This window comes from Erinaceus europaeus, chromosome 2 (assembly GCF_950295315.1).
Source record: "Erinaceus europaeus chromosome 2, mEriEur2.1, whole genome shotgun sequence".
Taxonomy (NCBI): Eukaryota; Metazoa; Chordata; class Mammalia; order Eulipotyphla; family Erinaceidae; genus Erinaceus; species Erinaceus europaeus.
This window is the reverse complement of record NC_080163.1, coordinates 53,563,030-53,577,908: the sequence shown is the minus strand read 5'-3', so window position 1 is coordinate 53,577,908 and position 14,879 is coordinate 53,563,030. Positions and strand designations below refer to the sequence as shown.

Genomic DNA, 14,879 nt, shown 5'->3' with positions numbered 1-14,879 from the left:
GCAGACTTGCTTCACTGCTTGTGAAGTGACTTCCCTGAAAGTGGGGAGCCAGGGGCTCGAACTGGGATCCTTATGCCGGTCCTTGTGCCACATGCGCTTAACCCACTGCACTACTGCCCATATTTACTTGTTAATGCTCACACCATCCGTACCCACACTGCTTTAGGACTCATGCCCACTCTTCCACAATGACAACTTACTGCTCAGCAATATTATTCCGAATCAGGTACCAGATTCATAAGAAGAGAAGGATATAAAAGGTCAATAAAGATATAAGTGCACAAGGGGCCGGGTAGTGGTGCACCTGGTTGAACACACATGTTACAATGCGTAAGGACCCAGGTTCAAGGCCCTAGTCTCCACCTGCAGGAGGAGAGCTTCACAAGTGTTGAAGCAGGGCTGCAAATGCCTCTTTATCTCTCACCTTCTCTACCCCTCCCTTCCCTCTCAATTTCTGACTGTCTCTATCCAATAAACAAAGATAATAAAAATATATATAAAAAGAAAAAAGTGCACAACATAAGGAAGTAACTGGCCCAGTTCTTGGGTTGGGACAGCCAGAGAAGCCTTCCTAGCAGAAGGGAAAACCGAGTTAAACTCTGAAGGACTGTGACAATAATACTGGGTCATGGGAATAATTATGACTCATTTTTCCATGTTTTACTATGCAAAAATGCATCATGACTTTCCCAGAAGCCAAATTAACTACAAAGGGAGGTAAGCTAGTGTATCTGATGTTTCCTTTCATCTGTGGGGCCAGCAATAAGAACTTTGCTGCTAGTACCCTACAGCCCCAGATTATGTTGCTCTGATGCCCCTAGTTTTACAAAGGAAGAAAGGCTCAACAAAGTGTAAGTAACTTGTACCAATAGGACACTTAATAAACAGTGGAGCACAAAGAGTTGAAGAGTTTTCCTTGTCCAGAAGGGAGATTTCTGGATCAGGAGATAGTTCAACTGGTAGACAGTATACCATGCCTTGCACATGACACAGATTTAAGCCCTGCTACCACATGGGAATGCTACAGCACCAGGGGACACTCCAGTGATGTGTTATCTCTCTGTTTTCTATCTGAAATTTAATGGGAAAAAAAAAAAGCTGGCTGGGGAGCAGTGAAATTGTTCATGCACGCACATACACAAGTGAGGTTTCAGAGAGAAAACATCAAATAGGAAGCAGAGACATTTGAAAGAACAAAAGGTTAGAGGGGGAGTTTGAGGTTAGAAGAGAAGCAGCGGGCAGGGCCTATTTCCATGGCAGGAACTGCCTCTTCACAGGCGATGGAGAGATGTCTGGAGAGAAGTCAGAGGGGTTTAAGCAGGACTGAGGGGCAGACACAGCAAAACTTGAAGGAACGCTGGAGTGGAGGATGGAAGAGAATATGAGACATTGGGGAGCTGACTGGACCTTTGCTGTTTGCACAGAGCTTCTTGTAAAAACACACTCCTGCTGACAGTTTGTTTTGTTTTCCTCAGAACACAGTGCTTGGTAGCAACATTGTTTTGATATGCTTCTCTTGACATGAGGCTACAGAGAGTACATTTTAAAGTTGTATCTGAATCAAAGAATTATGTGTCTGTGAGCAGTGTCCAGGGCAGCAAACCAATTCCTAGTGACATGTTATTTGCTTAGAAAGTAGGTGCTGAATATCAATGACAGGAGAAGTGTACTGTGAACATTTACTTTTCCTCATAATGATTATTGTGTGAGGGAGAAAAGGAGAAACTTGCAAATAAAGGGGAAGAGAGAACATTCAAAGAAGCATTAATCTGAGACAGCAATATTCTAATGAAGACTAACAGTCCTGATGCTTACCTGCTCAATACCTAGTTTTGTTTACTATTGAGGACTGACTCACATACACCATATCAGAAATTAAGTTCATAGCTGGGTGGGGGGAGGGGAAGGAGAGGAGTTAGAGAAACACAAGAAGTACTTTGTAAAACTCTGAGAGAGAAATCCTTGGTGCTATTTTTATGATTGTTTTAGGACCAACAAAATAGCTCACTTGGATTGTGTGTTGCTTTGTCATGTGTATAGTTCAAGCCCAGCACCCACTGGCCTGGGGAAGCAGTGATGCTAATGTGTGTGTCTCTCTCTCTTCCTTCTTTCCTTCCTTCCATTTTTCCTCCCTTCCTTCTTTCCTTCCTTCCTTCCTTCCTTCCTTCCTTCCTTCCTTCCCTTCTTCTTTTTTGTTTTTGCCTCCAGGCTTATCCCTGGTGCTCAGAGCCTGCACTATGAATCCACTGTTCCTGGAGGCCATTTTTTATTGGATAGGAAAAAGAGAAATTGAGAGAGAGGGAGATAGAAAGGGGGAGAGAAAGACACCTGCATACCTGCTTCACCACTTGTGAGCCCCCCCGTCCCCCCACACAGGTGGAAAGCTAGGGGCTGGAACCTGGATCTTCTAGAGGATCCATGCACTTAACCTGGTACACTCCCTCCGTCCCTCTCTGTTTCTATCTGAAAACGGAAGATGGTAGGTGGTAGTGCACCTGATTGAGCACACACATTGCCAAGCACAAGGACCTGGGTTCAAACCCCCACTCCCCACCTGCCAGAGGGAGAGACTTCATGAGCTGTGAAGCAGGTCTGCAGGTTTTTTTCACTCTCCCTCTCAAGTTCTCTATCCTGTCAAAACAAAATAGAAAGAAAAAGGGGGAAAGAAGGTAGGAGAAAGGAAGAGGGAAGACAGATGCTTAGTGTAGCAGGAGGGTCTCATGAATCTGAGGTCTCCGGTTGGAGCATGAAGCCACTTCATGGGAGCACCTACACAGGTGAAACTTCCTAAGTGGTAGAGCAGTAATGTGCTGTCTGTCCTCTATCTCTTGCCTTCTCTCCCTCTATATTGATTTCCTTCTCCATGCCTCCCTCTCTGACTGGCAACCTCTCTCTTAATTAAATGTAAATAGGGCTGGGGAAGACAGCATAATGGTTATACAAAAGACCCTCACATCTAAGACTCTGAGGTCCTGGATTCAATCCCCAGCCTCACCATAAGCCGTAACTGAGCAGTGTTTTGGCCTTTCTCTCTGTATCCCTCTCTCTCATTAAAATAAAGTATTTAAAGTTAATAACTATACACACACACACACACACACACACACACACACACACACACACACACACACATATGTCTCCTAGAGCTTCAGCAGCAACTATGACACCCTCCACCCCAATAATTTACTTATGACAGAGAACCAGACCATCACTATGGTGCACGTAAAACCAGGCATGGAACTGCAGAACTTCAACTTGTGAGTCTGTGAGTCCAATACTATAGCTACTGCACCACCTCCCAGGATGACTTGCTAGAGCTTTTAAGAGCTGGGTGGAGGTTAGAGAACATAATGGTTATGCATTATTATCCTGAGGCTCTGAAGTCCCAAAATCAGCAACTCCCACCCCCACCTCCCATCAACATAAACCAGAGCTGAGCAGTGCTCTGGAGGCGGGGGGGGGGGGGGGGGGGGGAATCCCATTACTTCTTATAAATCTTCTTTTAAGAGCTGATACTTATCACATCTCTACAATGACTGACAGTCACTTCTGCCACAGTTGAATGGGGGCAGCGAAGGTACCTGGATCCTGGGCTGTAGTGTTCAGCATCTTCTCAACTTCAACATTACAAATTCTAGTGTTTTTTTTTTTTTTTTACAAGTCTCTGGGTGAATCATGGTGTGCTAATTAATATGTAATCTTGTATTATATAATATGTAATTAAATCTTAATATGTAATCTTGCTTTGGACTACTGCATCTGAGGCTGCTCTCAGCTGATATAATGGACAGGACAATAGCCCATAAGATATAAGTAAGGCCTTTTAAGATAGGTGGAAAATGGGGTTGGGGTGATGAGGACTGGGTACCAAAGTTGAGAAACAAACTACCTAGCTAGGCAGAGAACATGCCTTACCATAATATGTGGCTGAGATTTGAGCTCCAGCACCACATGGAAGGTGCTATGGCACTGAAAGAAACTCTAGTGTTATGATGTCTTTCCCTTTCTCTACTACTCTCTGTCTAAATGAAAAAAAAAAAAAAGTGCCCCGGACTGGTGAGATTATGTGTTTATACTGCATAAAAACAATAATAATAAGTAAAGGGAGAAGTGAGAGTAAGTCATAAACCCGATCAGCTGACAATAGAAACAACCTATGAAGAACTGGGTGAGCATAAAGGAAGGGGGCCCAGCTCAGATCCCCACTGGAGGCAGGGTGGAGATCCCAACCAGGGAGGGACAAGTAACATAACTGCCTCCTCTAAAATATTACCCCATTGAACTGGAGGAAGGTAGTGATGGTTTGACTAAAGTCACCCTGAATGAACAGACTTTTTTACTGGAACATGGGTCAAGCCATATGTGTTTCCCTATTGGAAATTTAAAAAAAAAAAAAGCCTGGGGCTGTGGAAATAGCATAGTAGTTATGCAAAAGACTCTCATGCCTGAGGCTTTGAGGTCTCAGGTTCAATCCCTTCTTCTTCTAGCATTTGCCCTTCTTCCATAGCCAGTCAACAGCATCAGGTTGAGCCTGATGTAAAGTTTCGAGACCTCCTTTGAATCTGGAGAGGTGGCAGTCGTTGACTATGTGGGTCATAGTCTGTCTGTAGCCGCAGGGGCAGTTCGGGTCGTCTCTGGCTCCCCAGCGATGGAACATAGCGGCGCACCGGCCATGGCCTGTTCCATAGCGATTGAGGAGGGCCCAATCATAATGTGCTAGGTCAAAGCCGGGTTGACGCTTGCAGGGGTCTGTGATGAGGTGTTTGTTCTTTACCTCAGCTGATTGCCAACTCTGTTTCCAAGAGTCTGGAACAGAGAAGTTCAGTGTAGGCGTAGGGGACCAGATTGGGTGACGAGACGTCAAGCGTTGGACAGGGTGGGCGAAGATATCCGCATATATTGGCAGGTCTGGTCGAGCGTAGACGTGGGAAATGAACTTAGATGATGCCACATCCCGACAAATATCTGGCGGGGCGATGTTGCTAAGAACTGGCAGCCATGGAACCGGGGTGGAACGGATGGTTCCAGAAATTATCCTCATGGAGGAATATAATTTGGAATCGACCAGGTGGACATGGGGGCTACGGAACCATACTGGGGCACAGTATTCTGCAGTGGAATAGCATAATGCTATTCCAGAGATGATGATCGTAGTGTGCAAGCGCTCGCGCCCCATGAGGAGCTGGCCAGTCTTGCAATAATGTTATTCCTTGCGCCCACCTTTGCTGCAGTTTTTATCAGATGTTCGTGAAATGACAGAGTGCGATCGAGAGTAACGCCAAGATAGACTGGCTGGGCTTCATGCCGGTTTCTTGTATCGCCAAGTGCACATTAAGCTCATGCGAGGCCGAGGCATGGTGTAGATGGAAAACAGATGATGCCGTTTTTGCAGTGCTAAGGATTAGTCGCCATTTTTTACAGTAATCAGATATCAGAGATATGTCTTTTGTGAGTGTTTCCTCGAGGATGTCGAACTTTGATGCCTGAGTTGCACAGCAGATGTCATGCCTAATTAACCATAAACCAGAGTAGAGCAGTGCTCTTGATTCTCTGTTTCTCTCTCTCTCATTAAATAAAATACTTTTGGACGTTCTAGCAGGAGAGCACATTACTCCCTCGACAGAAGAGACCCGACATCCATCTCTATTCGGGGAAGGCCATCCTCTTCAACCAAGCGCGCAGCTTTGGGAGGGACACACATGGAGCGGTGAGGGAGGAAGGGGACACCCACCTAGCCAGCCAGATCAACTGAATCAACCCTGGCGATCATTGGGGTGGCAGATATCACAGCCAGATCAACCTCACATCCAAATAAACTCCTTTTATAAAGCAGCCTGGAAGCAGTGAAATGAAACCTTATCTCCAATAATAATAGTAACAATAACAACAACAATAATAACTATTATTACTGTTGTTATCTAGAGTATAGTTTTCATCAAATACTCCTTACATTTTTTTTAAGAATTTATTTATTTTTGCATGAGAAAGATAAGAGGAGAGAAAGAACCAGATATCACTCTGTTACATGTGCTGCTGGGGATCGAACTCAGGACTTCATGGTTGAGAATCCAATGCTTTATCCACTGTGCCACCTCCTGGACCACAGAGCTTACATTTCTTAATCTATAAATTTTTTTTTTAATATTGTATAGAATATTTAGGTCATGGGAGCCAGGTGGTAGTGCAGCAGGTTAAGTGCACGTGGCTCGAAGTGCAAGGACCATCTAAGGATCCGGGTTCCAGCCCCCGGCTCCCCACCTGCAGGGGAGTCACTTCACAGTCAGTGAAGCAGGTCTGCAGATGTCTAACTTTCTCTCCCCCTCTCTGTCTTCCTCTCCTCTCTCCATTTCTCTCTGTCCTATCTAACAATGATGACATCAGTAACAACAACAATAATAATTACAACAATAAAAACGAGGGCAACAAAAGGGAAAATAAATATTTTTTAAACTTTATAAAAAATAATATTTAGGTCATATCAATAACTTCAAATGAGGCCAATATATTTTCCTTTAAAATAGATTTTATTCTACTGATTGTATTTTATTTTTTAGTGATATTTCATTGAATAAGCTAAGTCATTTTTTCTGCAGGCTGACTTGTGCTGACTATATTCATGCCATGTCATTCCTCACATTCAACTCTTTATTTCCTGAAAATTAGTGGTTACCTCTCCAGCTTGGCTGAGATCCAGGTTTGATTTGGTGGTGGGGAAGGCTACTTCACAGATGGTACTGGGAACTTTGATCAGGAGGCATGTCATTAATAAATGTGTCTTTTTCTTCTTTTCTTTCTTTTCTTTTTCTTTTTTTACCACCTGGGTTATTGCTAGTGCTCGATGCCTGCACCATTTCACCATTCTTAGTGGTCATTTTTTCAGATAGAGGGTGAGGGACAGAGAGAAGTACATATAAAGAGAGATGGGGCCAAGTGGTGGCATGTCGGGTTAAGTGCACATAGTATGTCCAAGGACCAATGGAAGGACCTGGGTTTGAGCTCCTGGCTCCCCACAATGAGGGTGGGGGTTGCTTCATGAGTGATGGAGCAGTGCTGCAGGTGTCTTTTTCTCCCCCTCTATCCCCCTCTGCTGTCTGTTTTTTTCTGTCTTAACCAATAGGCTTCCAGGAGCAGTGGCTTCATAGTGCAGGCACTGAGCCCCAGTGATAGATAACCCTGGAGGTGGAGAGAGAGAGGGAGATGGAGAGGGAGAGGGAGAGGAGGAGACATTGCAGCACTGCTCCACCACTCATTAAACCTTCCCTGTGCAGGTGGTGACCAGGGACTTGAGCCTGGGTCCTAACACATAGTAATAGGTGTGCTCTACTAGGTGAGCTACCCTCTAGACCCATATATCTATCTTTTTATTTTTTAAATGTTAACAGTTATTGATCAACTGAATGCCTAGACTCTCAAATTCTTTAGGATTTGTAATATTTTAAATCTGTCCATTGGACTTTGTATTTCAACTGGAATATTTTTAGAGAAATTATCTTGCATCAGTGATTTACTCTGCATATACAAAGTGTTTCTTTTACTTCCTTTATTTCACATCTTTTAAAATGACTTGTTGGTTTCCTAACATCCTCCAAAATCAAAAGTTGAATATATGTACACACACCACACACACACACACACACACACACACACACACACACACACACACACACACGGAAATGGAGTTGTTAATTTGATGTTATCATCCTATTGATGCTTGAGGCAGGATGTCCATTGTCTGGCCAGTAGGAACAGTCAGGTTGAATCATGTGTTATATTTCTATGACCTCAGTAGATTTTCATAGCTTTCTGATTTTCTGATGTGAAAAGATATTCCTGGCTATTATGGACACTTCCTGCAGGCTAACTGGGTAACAGAAACATTTGCTGCAACTGGGATGTCATTGCTACAAGGTCCTTTAGTGCACAGTACTAGAAATAGATCTAGATATACATATACTATCCACATGTATATACATGTAAGTAATTAAAGAGAAAATGTAAGTTCACAATGATAATTTTAATTCATACTTGAGAATTACCCCTTTTATTCTTTCTTTTCTTTTCTTTTTTTTTTCACTTTTCTTCTTTTTAGTTGTTGTCACTGGGACTTCACTACTGGATGGCTTTTTCAGATAGAAAGAAGGAAAAACACCATAGTCCTGGAGCATGCTCCAATCTAGTGGGGACTAGGTTTGAGCTTGGGTCAAGTGCATGACAAAGCAGACACCCTCTCAATCTCAAATAAGCTATCTTGCTGGCCCAGAAATTCTCAAATTCATAAGTATTAGAATAGCAGCTCCTTTCTCTCTCACTGAAAGACCTGTTTCTTTATAACTGTCACCTAGATACTTAAATTCACAAACAACATCCCAAAAGTAGCAGTATCAACAGGAACCTCCAACAATACCATCACTGACAACATCTTAAGATATATTTGCTATAAGCTTTTCCCCCTTAATTAGGGTATATTCTACTAATGATTATGCTAAAGTCACTAGAGCTACTTGAAATAACTTCAGCATTTATACCACAAACTGGAGCTGTGTTTAAATTCACTTGCTTTACTTTACATCCTATGTTTTAAACTTAATTTTTTTATAGTTCTATTTAATGTGTTTTCAGGAGCAAATATGCAGAAAATATGTTGAGAAAAGTCTACCTTCTATCCTTAATTTTCAATAATTTCCCTCTACTAGTAATTTAAAATATTTTAATGCAGAGATGTAACTGAAATGTAAATTTTACCAGGTTAATTATTTTAAGTAAAATTCAGGTATTCATGGTGTGGTGCGACTATAACTGCTATTTCTAAAATGTCTTCTGTATCCCAGATAGAAGCTTTAAACCTATGTAGTAATCTTCTATTCATTCTCTTCTCAAGTATCTATTATCTCTATTTTCTCTCTCTGATTTTTTTCTACTTTAGGAACCTCATGCCAGTAGAATTATAAAATATTTGTCCTTTTGCAGAATTTGCCTTATTTCACTTAGCCACCGTTTCCAAGGCTCTTCTTTTTATGCCCTTGTTAGTAAGTTGTTTATCTCTTCTGAGTAATATATATTCAGAACATTCGTTTAATTTAAAGGTAAGATATTTATTATTAAGCTCTAAATGTCTTTTACATTGTTAGATTCAACTACCTTATAAAGTCCCATATAGAATTGGCAATCACTTTTTTTTATCTCTATTTATTGGATAGAGACAGGCAGAAATCAAGAGGGAAGGGGGGATAGAGAGGGAGAGAGACAGAGAGACACCTGCAGCACTGCTTCACCACTCATGAAGCTTCCCCCTGCAGGTGGGAACCAAGGACTCGAACCTAGGTCTTTGCACATAGTAACGTATGCTCAACCAGGTGCGCTACACCTGGCCCCTGGCAAGTACTTTCTATGGGGTTTTCACTTTTTCATTCTTTTTTTTTTTTTTCGGGTTTTCACTTTTTCTCTTTTTCTTTTTGTCCTTTGTGGATCTGGGGCCTCACATATGCTGAATTTCATCAATCTTGGGATGACTTTTCATTCAGATAGAGAGGCAGCCAGACACTGAGACACAGAAAGTTCCCCAGGTGCCCTAGCATTCCTTAGTGGTGTCAGCTCTCTTATCTCAGTTGTACACCAAAGGACATATCTTACCTGGTAAGCTAGTTCTTTAGCCCTATCTTCACTATTATTATTAATATTGGTGATTTAATAATTATTAACAAGATTGTAAGGTAACAGGGGTACTGACATTGTAAGGCACAAAGGCTTTTAATTTTGGTGGTATGTGTTTTATCTATGTTCCCCATTATTACTTGTGTTGTCATATCTAAGAAACAACATCTGATTCAGTCAAGATTATATACTAATTTTTATTCAAAGAACTTTATAGCTTTAGCTCTTACCTTTAGAATATATATATATACACATACATACACATACACATATACATATATACACCTAGTCATCTCAGCCACCATTTGTTGAAAAGACTTTTCCCCACTGAATAGGTACCCTGGTCAAAAGTCAATTGACTATAAATGTCAGGGTTTATTTTTAGACTCTCAGCTTTGTCCTGTGCCTGTTTATGTCAGCATGGGCTTGATTACTGTAGCTTTGGAGGAGTTTTAAAATTGTGAAGTGTGAGCCCCTCCAGCTTTGATCTTCTTTTGGAAGATTCTTTTCGCTATCCTCTTGACTTTCCAATTCTCTGCATTTCTAGCATATCTTCAGCTCAGCTTGTCAAGTTTTGTAAAAGCCCAACAGGCGTTTTGATAGGGATTATACTGAACCTGTAAATCAATTTGAAGCCACATAGCTTTTCCAAGTTAATAGAATCTGGCAAGCAAACGAAGTAGAGATATATCTCACTCTGTTTCTCAATTGCACAGTGCTACCTTTTATGAAAGCCATGCATTTACACAACCTATTTTCTATTGAGGGAAATTTGGGTTGTTGCCATTCTTTTTGTTACTGTCAGTCTAATAGCAAAAACCATTAGACGTGTCTTTCTGTGCTCTTTTTGTGTTTTTTCTTGGACAAAGGCTTCTAAAACTGGACTTTAAGGTAAAGGTCTGTTAAAGCAGAGAGCAAATACATATGTAATTTTGCCCAGTCAAGTCAAATTTCTTTCTTTAGTGGACATATCATTTTGAATTACCACCACCAATAGAACAGTGTTTTTCTCTCCACGTTTTTTCACAAGTCTGTTGTCAAATTTCCACAACTTTAAAAGACACACACACACACACACACACACACACACACATGAAAGATATAAAACAGGAATTTCCCTTTTCTATATTTCATAAAGGGCCTTATAAAGTTCTACTAAGACTAGAGAAATATTATAGCTTAGCAGCAGAGCTGAGGACTTGCAAGCCTGAGGTCCCAGGCTCAATCACCAAGTACCGCAGAGTAGATTAATGCTCTGGTCTCTCTCTCTCTCTCTTTTCTTAAAAAAATAAGCAAATACATCTTTAAATATTCCAAGAAATAAAGCTTACTTAAGTGCTCTCATTAAAATATATGTGAGTATACTCACCCACTCTAGTGCCTCTTATGTAAATATCCAGACTAAACACTTAAAAACACTTTAAACACTTTAAACTTCACAAACATGGAACATGAATAATTTGCGCCCTTTTTTTATTAGTGATTTAATAATTGTTTGCAGGATTATAAGATTACAGGGAAGTTTGGCCACTTTTTTTTTCAAGTTTATTTGTTTCAATTCCCTATATTTCACATATAATAGAAATCATATTGTTATCTTTTATTGTTATTAGTTTACTAAGCATAAACACCTCCAGTAAGCATGGATAATTTTGAGTTGGAATGTAGATCTTTTTGGCAGCGGCTAGAATGATTTGAGAAAATTACCATATAATTATAACAAATGTTCATTAAACGGTCATTTTCAGGCAAAAGAAACTTTCTCTTTTCTGTTTTTCCTTTTTTCAGATAAAAATCATGAGACAGAAAGGCAGAGGGCATCGAAGCTCCCTTCAGTGCAGTAGGGGCAGGGCTTGAACCTGGGTCACACATGTGACAAAACAGCTGCCTATCCAAGCTATGTTGCTGCTCCTACCCAGAATAAACTTTCACGGACATGTCAGGAGACATGAAGTCTCTTGTCCTGAGTGCATCTCCCATCAAATGTAAATTAGAAGCTACCTTTCTGTGCTTTCATAACACCCATGTGTTTCTCTATTATAAAACATTCAAGAAACCTAAGTATAGATGATTGCATTGCACCCTAACCATCCCTATGTTAGTGCCTAAATTTCTCAGTAGACTGAAGATTGAAGGGCTGTATGCTTTATTTGTACCCATTAGCAATCCCTGGCAGAGCTTGGCACATAATAGATACTTGCTCATTTAACTATAATTTTAATACTTATTTACGTACTTCCTTTTTCCGCCAGGATTAATGCTGTGTTAGGTATCAGCACAACTGCTCCTGGCAGTTTTTTTTTTCTTTTTTTGATAGAAAAATTAAGCAAGAGGGGGTGGAGTGGGATGGAAGAGTGAGACAAAGAGAGATATCTGCGGCACTGCTCCACTGCTTGTGAAACTTCCCTCCTGCATGTGGGGCCCACAGATTTGAACCCAGGTCCTTGTACAAAGTAACATGTGTGCTTTAAAAAGTGCACCATCACCCATTCCCTTAATATTTACAGTATAGTTATTTGTACAAGGTGGTAAGGGAAAAAGTGTAAATCAAAGGACATGATTTCTCTCTTCTTGAAGCCAATCATCTATAAATGATAAATATTTATGTAGGTATATCTTATAACATGTAGTAGTAGCCTGTGATGTGGCGTAATTGGTAAAATGTTGGACTTTCAAGCATGAGGTCTTGAGCTCAATTCTAGGTATCACATGTGCCGAGTGATACTCTGTTTTTTTCTCATAGATAAATCAATAAATAAACATCAAAATAACCTACCTGTGGTAAGGACTATGGAATAATGATTCAGGATACTGTGAGAGATATGAACAGAAGGACCTGAATATCATTCAGGAGAAGTAATACACATACTTGCCTGGCTCAACCCACAGATTAAAGCCTCAAGTAAATGAACAAGTCTTCATTGTTAATACAGTGGAAAAAAAAAATGTGGTTGACTTTCCTCCTGCCCTTATCTTTGCCTGGACAGAAATGTAGATTCTGTTTTTGTAGCATCTTGTCAGCTCATGGGTATTTGGTTCCAGAGATGTTACTTAAAATTGGCTCCTATTATGTTCTACATAATCTCTTGAGATGGTTGCCTCAGAGAATAATATAATGGGTAAACAGGCAAAGGGGAATAACAACATCTTGTTACCCTAAAAGAAAACCCAGACACAAGCTTGGATGAAAATGAAAAACAATTAAATCAGACTGCAACTCATGTAGCAACAAAAATAAGTGAGAAGTTAATGCTCTCTGTATTTTGTGAGAACCATGTAGCAATGGAAGAAAGACAAGCTAAGTGGCATGAGTTTGGATCAGAGATGGGATCACAAGTGGCCACTTGTGACTCTCAGAGTGGTTGGGCACTCAGCCAGAGGATGAGAGAGAGATCTGGGATGTGCTCAGTCATATATATTTCTCTTTCCTACTCAATTATCAGTTACTGTTACTAACCTTGACAAAGCCCTGTGCTAAGTCACATCTGAGATCACAGGTTTTAGATACAGACTATGAGTTTAGATCTCAGTTCTATCACTTCCTAGCTTTGGGCATATTATTTAAACTCTTTATGCCTCACTTTCCTCATCTGTAGAGACAAGAAGGATAGTAATGTCTGTTTCATGGGGTTGTAAAGATAATTGAATTTACCTACAGCTCTGCCCTCAATGGGTGGAGTTCTGGATGCCTACCTGTGAACTTGAATAGGAAAGTGAATATGTTTTCAAAATGAGGACAGTATTAATGAAAAGGGGAAACCTTTTAATTATCATATAATTTTGTATTATTTACTACCACCTCAGTTGTGGGTCTAATGTGTTTGAGCATGGATGGTTGACCCCCCCAGAAGCTCGTCTATCAGCCTCCCCTTGGAATGCCAGCCTTGTGGTCGACTGAGATGTGGTCTGAGTACACAGGGGAATTCCAACCTTCCTATCAGCCTAGCTGAATCAACCCCACCCCTCCTCCTGTTGGTGGGATTGGCCTTCCTTATATTTCTATTTCCCCATTCTTAAATCATCATCCATACCTTCTCATTGCCTTGCTTTCTTCTCCCTTATAAGGAGATATTGACCTCATTGGCCAGCTGGCTACTTCCCTTGCACAGTTACCCCTTTATAAACTTGTAACTGTGTCAATAAAGATGCTCTGTTCTCCGCAAGGGTACCCTAAAGATGTCTGTGTATCATCCGCTGCCAAGGTATGCTAGAAGACCCCTTTAGCAAACTCTCTCCTGCCTCGTTCCGCCCAAGGAACCCTGACGCTCAGTGTATTCTATCTTCCTAGTGATCTCCTGTATTTCATGCATTTCAAAACCATAAATGCTTTTTTCTTTTTATTTGATTTTTATTGCCACCAGGGTTATTGCTGGGGCTTGATTCTTTAAGTCTTTTCTCTTTTTCTTCTTTCTTCCTCTTCTTCTTTCCTCTTTTTCTACCTCTCCTTCTCCTCCTCTTCCTCACATTTGACAGAAATTGAGAAAGGAGAGAAAGATAAAAAGAAAGAAAGATAGACACCTGCAGCAGTGCTTCACCATTTGGGAAACCACCGCACTTTGGAGGTGGGAAGTGGGGGCCCAAACCCAGATGCTCATACATGTCGGCATGTACCCTCAAGAAGGTGTGCCACTGCCTGGTCCCTCATAACCATACTCTGAGAAAGGGTTGAGAGACATCACTACATTGTCAAAGAGGACTATGACTCAGTAAAAGTAAACAACTGATTTCAAATATGTGCTGGGTAAAAATTATTCTTGGTACCTGATACTTAAGTGTATTTACTGGTCTTCCTATCAATATATATCACAACAAGCAAACAGGTTATTATAATTAAAATATATGTGTGGGCCAGCAAAACAGTTTACCTGTATAGTGTGCTGCTTTGCCATGTGCATGACCCAAGTTCAAACCTGATTCCCATTGAATTTGAGGAAGCCTCAGTGCTATGATGTCCTCCCCATTTCTACTGGCCCATTTGAAAAAACACAGTTTGAGGGGAAAGAACAATAAACATTTTCTAGTTTTATAAAAAATAAAATGTATACTTCTCAGGGTTGGAATTTTTTTCTCTTATATTCTTTATGTACCCCTAAACCTAAAATGTTCATAGCACAGAGTAGACATCCAGTAAAGACCTATTTTGGGGGGTGTCCAGGTCACAACTTTGCAAATAAAGAACTCAGGGCTCAGAGAGGAGGAAAATACCCTCAGTCAGGCAGCACCTAAGT

General features: G+C 40.8%; 1 protein-coding gene and 1 long non-coding RNA gene across 5 annotated transcripts in view; both read right to left on the bottom strand.

The window, feature by feature from the left end:
- LOC132535287 (uncharacterized) overlaps positions 1-14,879 on the bottom strand; it is a 422,795-nt gene that overhangs the window by 98,542 nt on the left and 309,374 nt on the right. The gene's annotated exons all lie outside the window — the stretch shown is intronic.
- The window catches only part of STK32A (serine/threonine kinase 32A), a 171,566-nt gene that overhangs the window by 98,542 nt on the left and 58,145 nt on the right, over positions 1-14,879 (bottom strand). The gene's annotated exons all lie outside the window — the stretch shown is intronic.